Here is a 12,718-nt window from a genome sequence, read left to right as displayed (position 1 = left end):
TACGATGGAATAAAGCTGCGGTAACGACGTTAAATCTATGAATGCATGCGGGGTATATGGAGGTGCGGGCTATCTGAATTTCTGCGGGTGACATGCTTGAAACTACGGTAGTCTCAATGGAGCGTGGCTGCTGGTGGAGGGGGGTGAGGGCATGTGAGGATGATGAGACTCCCCGGTATCGTCTGAAGAGCGCGATGGGCCGGGGACTTTCATGCTCCCCACCGTGAAACACTTGCACACACACACAAAGACAAAGGTCCCCCGTGCAAGCCTTAGACCATCGAGGCAAGTGCCGTTAGCGAGTAGCGGCGCCACGCTCGGCCGCCTTTGTCTCCCCTGTGGCGAGGTCTACCCATCGCACCAGGTGTGCGCATTTGAGGCCGAGTATACCTAGGGGAGGCCCAGGACCGGTTCAGATAATCGTCACTGGCGTTGGCCGTGAGCGAGGGAACTGAAATCGGGTCAAGAATTGACCCCACCTACGTTCGTTAGATTTATATTTTTAAGGCCGGAAGTTTGACCACTCGCTCGCTCCCTTCGGGCGAAGCGGCTAAGGAGCGAAATCCTTTCGCGTGAAGACGAAAAAAAACTCGCCCGCAATGTGGCGCCATTCCGAATTAAATAGACGCCGATTGCAAACGGTGCGACACTTTGGGACGTGCTCCACGGGCCGTGGACGAGTTTCCCCGTCGTCGGCAGTCTCACCTGGCAGGTGCACAGGCAGGTACACAGCCTGGCAGGCAGGTAGGTAGGCTGGCAGGCAGGCAGGAAGGCAGGGCAGGCAGGTGGGGCAGGCAGGCAGGCGGGTAGGCAGGCAGGCAGGCAGGTGGGGCAGGCAGGCAGGCGGGTAGGCAGGCAGGCGGGCGGGCAGGTAGGCAGGCGGGCAGGCAGGCAGTGGAATCCACACCCCCGCAGTGTCAGCGGAGGGCCCTTTTATAGATCTTGTTGTTTGTCAAATTACTCATCACGGCGTGCTCATCACGAGTCCACGTGCTCCCGAGATGATCTCATCCCACACACAGATTAAAATTAATTAGCATACCAAAATTAGCATAGGATAACCGTTGACCAATCGCTGCGCACCATCGCCGGAGACGCGCCCAGGTTTGCCTCTCGACCAATCGGATCGCTGGCCCTGCCCCCCTCCCCACTTTGGCACGCGGCGACCAATCAGATCGCGGGAGGTCGCTACCATTTTTAATGCCCTACACGCTGAACGCCGCGCGCCCATGTGCGTGTGAGTGTTTAGTTTTGTTTTAATTATTTTAATCATTAAAGTTCGCGAGTGTCAAGGTAAGCTACGTTGACTTTTTAAAGCATTTTCTCAAGAGAACCGTTGTTGCTGTTGCTGCGGCTGTTGTTGTGAAAGGCCCGGTACACCCTGTATAAATTAAATTTCTTTTATACCTACGTTTAATTTAAATTTTTAATAAATTACATTTATTTAAATTACATTTCTTTTATACCTACGTTAAATTAAATTTTTAATAAATTACATTTATTTAAATTACATTTCTTTTACACCTACGTTAAATAAATAAAAATTTAAATTACATTTATTTACATTTATTTTATACCTATGTTAAATTAAATTTTTTAGTACATTTATTTAATTTAAATTTATTTTATATCTACGTTAAATTAAATGTTTTAATAACTAAAATGTATTTTATTTAAATTAAATTTATTTTATTTAATACCTACACATGTACAGTCATTTTAACTCCTCTGACTGCTACAAGCTAAGTGCGGCCTGGAATCGTATTATTAAGTAATACATTCTACAATTACAATTCCTTATAGAGGAACCCCATACTAATGAACTGACTACGTATCTATATAATTAAAAGACTGCACGCAGACGTCGCAAAAGCGGACCCCGTTGTCAATGATATAATTTGATGTACGTACATCATTAAAATTACACCGATTGCAATACGTCACCAAAGACGACACAATTTTAATTTGACCCCCGGGTCTGATCGCGTTAACTGTGCAGGTGGCGGGTCGAGAGGTGACTTGCACGTGTGTGCAGTTTGTTGAATATTGACGTGCGATGACTTGTGGAGAGGAAGAACGATGATGATGGCAAAGCAAGTCTTGAAGTCTGACGCTGTTCTCTGAGTCGTGTAGCCTACCGCGTGCCACTTTGGGGATTGCGTAATGTCATTTTAGTTTCCTCTGTGGAACTTTTTATTTTGTTGATCCTAACGATGTAACTAACGTAGGGCGGGCTTGGGAGCGGCGTTGACGATGTGTTTTGGCGTTACACCAACCAGCACCTTTGCATTCAGAAGTTGGAGGTGCTTTGATTGTTACGGCGAGAGGTGGAATCATCACCGCCATCGTCATGGGCTTAAGTGGGCACGGAGCCCGTCAAGGGAATGGGTAGGTAGAGTAATGGGGTTGGAGAGTATACACAACTTGCATTTCTAGTCATTTCAACAATTTATGGGCATGCGCATCATTAACAGTGTCCTGATTGATGACCAAAACAAAATCGCAATTTAATCGTGAATCTATTGTCATAAATGAGTCCAAAATATCAATAGTCATGCTCAAAACCGCATTCCTATTGTTATAAAAATAATTGTACCCCCCATTCATGATAATTCCAATGTGGTCATTATGATGCTCAGAATTACACTTATATTCTCAGAATCATGAACATTTATTAAAACAGCAGTGTGCTCAAAATGCTCATTTAACAATTGCAACATGTACACAATCAATTCCAACATTCTAATCAAAGTAAGTCCTATGTATCGTGGTGTTTTCATGCTTATCCATTATTGCGTGCCCCCCCCAAAAAATATACAAAAGTGTATTTTTATGTTTGCATGGTGTACAGTCTGGAAATTACTCACATGGCAAATTTCAAGCTTGGTGCGTGTCGGGAAGTACGCTAAACATTTTGAACAAACATACATTCACAACTTTGCCTTTGATATATGGAGATTAGTAATAAATTGTTAATTTAACTACTTTCATGTTGACGGATTGGAAATAGGAATAGCACTGGCTCACCACGGGGCTTATCGCGTGGTATCTGGGCACTTTATTTGAAACGTAAACCCCACAGTTTGTGGGTACAATTCCTCGCAAGTTGCGTCCACAGAGACAGACAATGACGTTTCTAGGTAAGAGTAAGAAATGAATCTACGTGTCGAGGAGAGACGAGAGAGCCAAGAGGTCACCTCGGGAGACGGGGCGGCGCGTCAACCTTAGTCACGTGACTGAAGGAGTGTGGGCGTGCCGTGCGTACGTGTGTGTACTGTGTGTGTGTCTACTGTGTGTGTGTACTGTGTGGGTGTACCGTGTGTGTGTACTGTGCGTGTACTGTGCGCTGTCCTCCAGACAGTCTCGTCCCTTCACCTGATGAAGGCCGCTTGTGTTGTGGCCGAAACGTCGTGATTTTTGTTATTTTTGATTTTTTACCTACGTGACTTTACCCAATAGAACCAAAGAGTATAATTTATTCAGTTACAGAGCCGCTTATTATGGGAGGGGCGTGTCTCTTACCCTGGAAGTGACGTCATGTTACCTGCTTTCCCGCGTGACGTCGCGAGGTAACAGGAGGCTGCCGATCCGCGCTTGCACTGATATCCGAGGTGAGAAATTCTCATGGTGGTCGTGGTGGTTGTTGTTTACCAAGGAAGAGCCTCTCTCGTAGGGATGTCAGTTGAGTAGCAGCGAGCATGGGAATCGATGTCCAGGTTGGAACTTTACAACGCGGGGCCTAGCCACGCGGGGCCTTGCCTCCTGCCCTCGCCTGATTGCGTTCACTTTAATTATCTCGCTTAAGTTTAATTTGTCTTCACCCGGCTCGCCACTTTGTAACTTTGTTTTATTGTAATTATTCACGCAGTTTTTATTTTCTTTTGTTAGCAGGCCAAGCCCGCTTGAGCTGCTATACCGCTCTTGTTATCAGAAGCGACCTGCCCACAACAACACAAGGTGAGGCTTTGTCAACGTGTGTGAATGTTTGACTTAAAACTTTGGTGACTGCAGGAATTAATATTCATGGTTTATTCGGTAAAGTCACGTAGATAGAAAATAAAATGACAATAAAATAAAAAAAATTGAAAATGAAGCAAAAAACCCACGACGTTTCGATCGCAACACAAGTGGTCTTTATCTTATTAAATTTAATCAGTTATTTTTATTTTCTATCTACGTGACTTTACTGAAAGAACCAACAATACGTGCGTCAATGTATCTATCGGTCAAAGACGCTAAGCGCGTGCCGCTGTTGACTCTGAATGTGTGGAGGGGAACACCTTCACCACGGGGAGAGAGAGACAGAGACACGGATAGCCTCGGCTATGTTGATTGATCCTCGATTCATTACTTGGTGGAGTGAGGAAGAATTAATGCTAAGCAGATGAAGGTGGCCAGGCATGGTTCTGGTCACTCCACCACCAGTTTACTCATGGCAGTGTGTGACAGTGTCAAGTTTGTGTTTGCAGTAAAGTCTATTAACTCTGTTGAACACGGAGGTTATATCAAAACAATAGTTTATTTTTGTTTTCCTCTGGAACTCTTTATAAGAATGGAAACAGGAGGTGAACACAGCACACACATTCAGCTGAAGTCAGATCTGTTCATCCCAGCATTCAAGGACATCTGAGCCTGGATTCAAACCTCTAAGTTGCGATTGAACGTTAATTTATGCATTTCTGCATAACACAAATAGTTTTGTTTTAAACACCCTTTGCTATGTCAGCTGAATTTAGCTTTCATATTTATTCCTTTTGTAGTCAGACAGCCGAAATTGTGTGCTTAGAGTTTTGAGTTAACATTCATCTTGGAAGATATGAAGGCTTCCAGGCATATTAATGACATTTGCCCTCTCGTGTGCCATAGCAACCCGTGGAGAGAAACCCTTCAGGTGCACTCTGTGCGGGAAGGCGTTTGCACGTTCATCAAATCTGATGAATTTGGGAAAGTTTTTCACTACATCATGAATATATTAATAAGTATAGACGTGTAAGTCACATGTGCATTCCTCTGTGCCTGACGTGTAGATGGTGTGGATATTTTTTTCTGTCTGCAGCTGACGCTTCCTCTGCAGAATTGGTCTGATGGAGCAAAGGCACTCAGCGCAGCAGCTCGGTACGACAAGTCAACAATGTGACCAGCGTGCATACAGCACGGACCGGACTGGAAATTTGACACGGCACCAGAGAAGTCACACAGGAGAGAAACGCTCCAAATGTACTGTGTGTGGGAAGGCATTTTCATGGTCATCTGCTCTTAAAAAACACCAGAGAACACACACGGGAAAGAAACCCTTCAGGTGCACGATGTGCGGGATGGCGTTTACACAGTCATATCATCTCGTAATACACCAGAGAACACACACGGGAGAGAAACCCTTCAACTGCAGTGTGTGTGGGAAGGCATTTTCAGATTTATCTACTCTTAAAAAACACCAGAGAACACACACAGGAGAGAAACCCTTCAGGTGCAGTGTGTGCGTGAAGGCATTTGCACAGTCATCTGATCTTGTAAAACACCAGAGAACACACACGGGAGAGAACCCCTTCAGGTGCACGATGTGCGGAATGGCGTTTACACAGTCATATCATCTCGTAATACACCAGAGAACACACACGGGAGAGAAACCCTTCAACTGCAGTGTGTGTGGGAAGGCATTTTCAGATTTATCTACTCTTAAAAAACACCAGAGAACACACACAGGAGAGAAACCCTTCAGGTGCAGTGTGTGCGTGAAGGCATTTGCACAGTCATCTGATCTTGTAAAACACCAGAGAACACACACGGGAGAGAAACCCTTCAGGTGCACGATGTGCGGAATGGCGTTTACACAGTCATGTAGTCTTGTAACACACCAGAGAACACACACGGGAGAGAAACCCTTCAAGTGCAGTGTGTGTGGGAAGGCATTTTCAGTTTTATCTACTCTTAAAAAACACCAGAGAACACACACAGGAGAGAAACCCTTCAAGTGCAGTGTGTGCGTGAAGGCATTTGCACAGTCATCTGATCTTGTAAAACACCAGAGAACACACACGGGAGAGAAACCCTTCAGGTGCACGATGTGCAGGATGGCGTTTACACAGTCATGTAATCTTCTAACACACAAGAGAACACACACGGGAGAGAAACCCTTCAAGTGCAGTGTGTGTGGGAAGGCATTTTCAGATTTATCTACTCTTAAAAAACACCAGAGAACACACACAGGAGAGAAACCCTTCAAGTGCAGTGTGTGTGGGAAGGCGTTTGCACGTTCATCTGCTCTTAAAAAACACCAGAGAACACACACGGGAGAGAAACCCTTCAAGTGCAGTGTGTGTGGGAAGGGATTTCCAAATTTATCTAATCTTCAAAGACACCAGAGTACACACACGGGAGAGAAACCCTTCAAGTGCAGTGTGTGTGGGAAGGGATTTCCAAATGTATCTAATCTTCAAAGACACCAGAGAACACACACGGGAGAGAAACCTTTCAAGTGCAGTGTGTGTGTGAAGGCATTTTCAGATTCATATAATCTTCAAGGACACCAGAAAACACACACGGGAGAGAAACCCTTCAAGTGCATCATGTGTGGGAAGGCATTTTCACAGTCATCTGCTCTTAAAACACACCAGAGAACACGCACGGGAGAGAAACCCTTCAACTGCAGTGTGTGTGGGAAGGCATTTTCAGATTTATCTACTCTTAAAAAACACCAGAGAACACACACAGGAGAGAAACCCTTCAGGTGCAGTGTGTGCGTGAAGGCATTTGCACAGTCATCTGATCTTGTAAAACACCAGAGAACACACACGGGAGAGAACCCCTTCAGGTGCACGATGTGCGGAATGGCGTTTACACAGTCATATCATCTCGTAATACACCAGAGAACACACACGGGAGAGAAACCCTTCAACTGCAGTGTGTGTGGGAAGGCATTTTCAGATTTATCTACTCTTAAAAAACACCAGAGAACACACACAGGAGAGAAACCCTTCAGGTGCAGTGTGTGCGTGAAGGCATTTGCACAGTCATCTGATCTTGTAAAACACCAGAGAACACACACGGGAGAGAAACCCTTCAGGTGCACGATGTGCGGAATGGCGTTTACACAGTCATGTAGTCTTGTAACACACCAGAGAACACACACGGGAGAGAAACCCTTCAAGTGCAGTGTGTGTGGGAAGGCATTTTCAGTTTTATCTACTCTTAAAAAACACCAGAGAACACACACAGGAGAGAAACCCTTCAAGTGCAGTGTGTGCGTGAAGGCATTTGCACAGTCATCTGATCTTGTAAAACACCAGAGAACACACACGGGAGAGAAACCCTTCAGGTGCACGATGTGCAGGATGGCGTTTACACAGTCATGTAATCTTCTAACACACAAGAGAACACACACGGGAGAGAAACCCTTCAAGTGCAGTGTGTGTGGGAAGGCATTTTCAGATTTATCTACTCTTAAAAAACACCAGAGAACACACACAGGAGAGAAACCCTTCAAGTGCAGTGTGTGTGGGAAGGCGTTTGCACGTTCATCTGCTCTTAAAAAACACCAGAGAACACACACGGGAGAGAAACCCTTCAAGTGCAGTGTGTGTGGGAAGGGATTTCCAAATTTATCTAATCTTCAAAGACACCAGAGTACACACACGGGAGAGAAACCCTTCAAGTGCAGTGTGTGTGGGAAGGGATTTCCAAATGTATCTAATCTTCAAAGACACCAGAGAACACACACGGGAGAGAAACCTTTCAAGTGCAGTGTGTGTGTGAAGGCATTTTCAGATTCATATAATCTTCAAGGACACCAGAAAACACACACGGGAGAGAAACCCTTCAAGTGCATCATGTGTGGGAAGGCATTTTCACAGTCATCTGCTCTTAAAACACACCAGAGAACACGCACGGGAGAGAAACCCTGCAGGTGCACTGTGTGTGGGAAGACATTTTCAGATTCATCTGCTCTTAAAACACACCAGAGTACACACACGGGAGAGAAACCCTTCAAGTGCAGTGTGTGTGGGAAGGCATTTGCACATTCATCAAATCTTCAAGTACACCAGAGAACACAGAAGCATCAGAAGATCCACAAGGAGTGCAGTCTGAAATCAGCTTGTGAAAGTCAAAGTTCCGCAATGAGCCCATCCCTCATGAAACACGAACCAGAAGAAAATCCCAGCTTGGACACGTTTAAAGGTATCGAGGTGAAATGTGAAGAGGTGATGGTGAAATGTGAAGAAGTGATGGTGAAGAGGGAAGAAGTGATGGTGAAGAGCGAAGAAGTGAAGGTAAAATGTGAAGATGAAGATTCAAATCCAAAATGTGACCTTCACATCGATGGAGGCAACGTAAAGCAGGAGGAGAATTCTGACTGTGAGGCAGAGCGAGGCAACTCCCAGCAGTTTGTGGAAGTGGAGGTGTGGGTGGACTTCCGAGACAATACAAAGTCAAGTGGAGACCCGGTAGATGTGTAAGCTTGAGATGATGTCGCTACAATGGATGCACCTTTGTCAAAGGCCTTCAATGACAAGAACGTGAAGTTGGACACTCAGTTGCTAGGTTCAACCTGCAGAGTAAGGGCGGCCAGTCTTTGCGGACCTGTGGGTTGGGTAGATCTTTAACCAGGAGCGAGAGACAATAAGCTCCCAAGCATTCACTATGTTATAATAATTGCATTTACACGGTGCTTGCTTAATCGCCTCAGCAACTCGGAGTTTTGTGTCGTACCTTGTCTGAAACACTCGAAGAGCATCCCCAAGTAGCAGCTGCCCCTGTGCGGCACAAGGTGGTGGCCCTGCACCGGCCTGCATGTGGACAAGAGCCTGTCAGTAGGGGGTGATGATTGATGCGTCATCTCAGTTGTGTAGTTTGTAGGCAATCTTGATTCCAAGCTTTCGTGACTGCAGGAATCCACACTGTTGAGTTCTTTCGGTAAAGTCACCACGTGGGTAGAAACATAACAGATCACGGCGTTTAGATCACAACACAAGCAATCGTCATCAGGTGGGACAACCACAGCAAGAGAAACTGCTGAAGTAGTAGGCGCCTACTCCAGCAGTTTCTTTTTATTGCTGCTGTGCTTGTCCCACCTGATGACGATTGCTTGTGTTGCCATCTAAACGCCGTGATTCATTATTTGTAGTGTAATGTTTAGAATTTGCTACATTTTGACCCAGACGCCAGCATGCAACGGCCTACTCGTTTTGAATGACGCAACAATAGTACTGTGTACATACACTGTTAAGCTGACGGTGCGTATTTTTAAAATAGCTTCTTGTTAATACGATGTAACGTGATGCAGTCAATTTCGCTGCAGTAATTCAATTTTGCTAATATGCCCGTCAATGATTTAGAATGAATACTTCATAATAAAGGTTTTTGGGTTAGATCGCGTTATTTATAAATGTGTCGTAACCCTCCACCACCCGACACGGCCAATCAGCAAAAAAAGTGTCACGTTGACAAAAGACAAATAATTCACTACTTTAGCCCACCGGTGTGTTAAAGAGTGAATCCACAACATTTACAGTGTGAGTACGACGTTTCGCTGGTAAATACATCCAGCATCATCGGGCAATTCGCCAGAATGGTAAAGCCCTCGCTTGCCCCCGGTTTTATATAGAGCAGCAGGGTGACGTCATCACTTAACTCATATCAGGTGCAGTGATTAGAGGCGGAGGGGGGGTATTGTAATTATATAATCAATTAGTAATCAGTCATTGGTTATGATTAGTAATGAGTTGTAGATTAGTAATTAGTTGTAATGTGTGTTATTGATTATATGCTATGTTAGTAATCCGTTAATTAGTATGTGTTTCCCCTATAAGGAATTGTAATGTGCATTCATATTCTTAGCTTCCTCGGCAAAGCCACGTCGAAGGGAAACAACAAAACAACAAACATAGATATTCTATTATTTTATTGCTTCCCCCCCAACGTGACTCCACCGAAAGAGCCAAGAACATGAATCACTGCAGTCACGAAAGCTTTAATTAAAAATGTAAAGTGTATTATTTAATAATACGCTTCCAGGCCGCACTAAGCCTGTAGCTGTCAGAGCGATTAAAGTTATTCTTATTCCTCTCAATTTCAATGGATTCTCTAATTAGTCTTTGCCAGTAATAATTCGTTTTACACAACACTGCAACATTGTCAAAATCAATTGAGTGTCCTTGTTGCAAAGCATGTTCTGCCACTGCCGACAGTTGTGTTTGAGATAATTTAATATTCTTCTGATGTTCTTTTAGTCTTACGCTGATGTTACGTCCCGTCTGTCCAATGTAGCATCTGCCACATAAACAATTAATCCGATATACACCTTCTGTTGATAATTTAGGTAATGCGTCTTTAGTGCAAGATACTAGTTTTTGAATTTTGTGTACTGTACCAAATCTTACTGTAATTATTTGCTTTTGCAAAACACGGGCTAATTTGTCAGTTACTCCTGAGATATATGCAATTTTTATTGTAGTAACAATCTGGTCGCTTTCAGCAGTATTGCTTTGCGATCGTGATTTGGTATTCAGTGCTCTGTTAATTTGAGCATTATTGTAGCCATTCTGTCGTAGTGCGTCTTTAACGTATTTAATCTCTCTCCCTAGACTCTCACCATTAGACACTGTTTTAGCCCGATGTATGAGCGTCTTGATAACAGAGGATTTCTGAGCTGGATAATGATGCGATTCTGAATTCAGATAGGCATCAGTGTGCGTTTGCTTTCTGTAAACGCTGTGTGTTATTTTACCGTTTAGGCTATGTCCAAGCAAAATATCTAGGAATGGGCAGTGTGTTATTCACCTCCATTTCCATGGTGAACTGGATGGCCGGGTTTTGTGCATTGAGATGATTTAGAAAATCATTAAGTGTATCTTTACCATGTGGCCAGACAACCAAAGTGTCATCCACATATCTAAACCAAAAGGATGGTTTTAATGTGCTCGAGGCAAGTGCTCTTATTTCAAAGTTTTCCATGTACAAATTTGCTATAGCAGGGGATAAAGGAGAACCCATTGCTGCTCCTTCCTTTTGTTTAAAGAAATCCCCTCTCCATAAGAAGTAAGTGTTATTTAAACAATGGCCAGCAAGTTTCGGAATATCTTTTGGTAAACCGGTATTCTTTACTAGTGTATCAAGTAATTTAAGCGATTCGTCCACTGGAACCTTAGTGAATAGAGAAATCACATCAAAACTTACCAGAATATCATCAGGAGTAAGTTTAATATCTTTAATCACATTCACAAGATGTTCTGAATTTTTTATGAATGAAGATGTCCTACCGATGTAGGGCAGTATGTTTGGTTATATATTTTGCTCATTGATATGTGCCAGAGCCAATTGTACTGACTATGGGTTGTAATGGGATGCCGATTTTATGAATCTTTGGTAGCCCATAGAGTCTAGGTGGTTTTGAGGCCCTTGGCTTAATTTGGTATTGCTCATTTTTAGGGATTAATGAATTTTCAATTATTGCAGTGGTCTTACGTTCTAAAGTATTAGTTGGATCTCGTTTAATTTTAATGTAGGTACTTTCCTCTAGTAAATTTCTAATTTTATTATCATCGGCTCATGACATCACTACAGTAGTGTGGCCTTTATCAGCTGCTAGGATTTGGATATCCTTGTTTACACGCAGCTCTCTTAAGGCTTTTGCCTCGTTAGAGCTAATATTTACTTTTGGAACTTTGCTATTCTCAATTATTTTAGCAACCTCATGTCTAGTCATCTCTGCCTCATTATGTGGAAGGAGTCTAGCTGCTGATTCTACCTCAGCAATTATCTCATCCACTGGAATTGTGCGTGGGGTAACGGCAAAGTTAAGGCCTTTAGAAAGGATAGAGACCATGTCACCGGTTAATACAGTGTTAGTCAAGTTCAGTGCGGTTTTGTTTTTAAATTTTTGGTTTTCAGTAGGGATTTGTTTATTATGTAGTCTAGAAAATTTATTAATTTGGTTAGTTTTTGTTAGTTGAAACACATTATCAGCCGATTGTTGTGTTATGTTATCGATTATATTCCAATAATGCATAGATACACTTGCTTATATCTAAGTGTAACTGCTTTAGCGATTCCGAAATGTAAGATAATTCACTCCTGTTGTGCTGTATTCTCTCTATTAATAATAATTCGCTAGCTTTGTGTAGTATTTGGTTAGCTTTAGAAGACTTTATGTGATGTGTTATTTTAACTGTGTTTGGTCGCGAAAGCCTACGTGTTAAACTGAATGAATACTTGTCTGATTGTGCATGTAACATTTTATCTGAGGGTCACACATTGAATATGTGATGTTAGGACAAAGTGTGTGTGTTTTGGAAGTAGCCTGTACAGAGAACTCGGGTGAGACCCGTTGTTCTTGTGATACAGGTCAAACGGTACTTTTGTGTTTCACGAAGCATCTGGAGCAACTCATCGTCTTTGAAATAGGGAGCACGCTCGGATCATTCATCAGTTACAAGGCATACCACTTAAAAGTTACACGTATAGGAGGAGGTACATTGTCTACAACACGAATTGTAGTTTTGTCTTACGTGTTGACGTAGATTTTGTCTAACTAGGACTAGAAATGCACCTTGCTGATTCACGTCTGGATGTTCGTACCTATCGGTTGAAGCAAACCCCACTGCTGTTGTTGAGACACTGTGCACCAATAATGGTCCAACACATTGACGGCCTTCAGCCCAGGAAAGTCACAACATTTGCACACGAAGGACGCATTCACGCAAGCACCCCATGCTCCGTTTTG

This window comes from Petromyzon marinus, unplaced genomic scaffold, assembly GCF_048934315.1.
Source record: "Petromyzon marinus isolate PM22_M1 ecotype Great Lakes invasive population unplaced genomic scaffold, UKy_Petmar_22M1.pri1.0 PM_G_Scaffold_19, whole genome shotgun sequence".
Classification (NCBI taxonomy): Eukaryota; Metazoa; Chordata; class Hyperoartia; order Petromyzontiformes; family Petromyzontidae; genus Petromyzon; species Petromyzon marinus.
The sequence above is the reverse complement of the archived record's forward strand: the minus strand, read 5'-3'. Positions refer to the sequence as shown.